Here is a 310-nt window from a genome sequence, read left to right as displayed (position 1 = left end):
GCCTTTGGAATCGAAAAGAGAAACAGAGGAAGTAAATAGAGTAATGTCATCCTCCAGTTTCTTTTTGATGTTAGGAATCTTTTTCTTTTGTTTATTTATTTCCCAATCCAAAAGATCGAAGCACCATGAACGATACGTCCTGGTAGTTTGGAATGTGGGACAATACACTCTAAATTTAACAAAATCAGGTAAAGTTCCATAGGATTTACATGTTTCAAGGAATTTTGTCTTTTTCCACCTTCTTGGAATGGAAAGAATTCTTTTCAGTCTTCCTGTAGAGGTCCAGGGTATTCTTGCCGTACTTCTTTAG

The sequence above is a fragment of the Penaeus monodon genome, chromosome 29, assembly GCF_015228065.2.
Source record: "Penaeus monodon isolate SGIC_2016 chromosome 29, NSTDA_Pmon_1, whole genome shotgun sequence".
Lineage (NCBI taxonomy): Eukaryota > Metazoa > Arthropoda > Malacostraca > Decapoda > Penaeidae > Penaeus > Penaeus monodon.
This window is presented reverse-complemented; position numbering follows the sequence as displayed.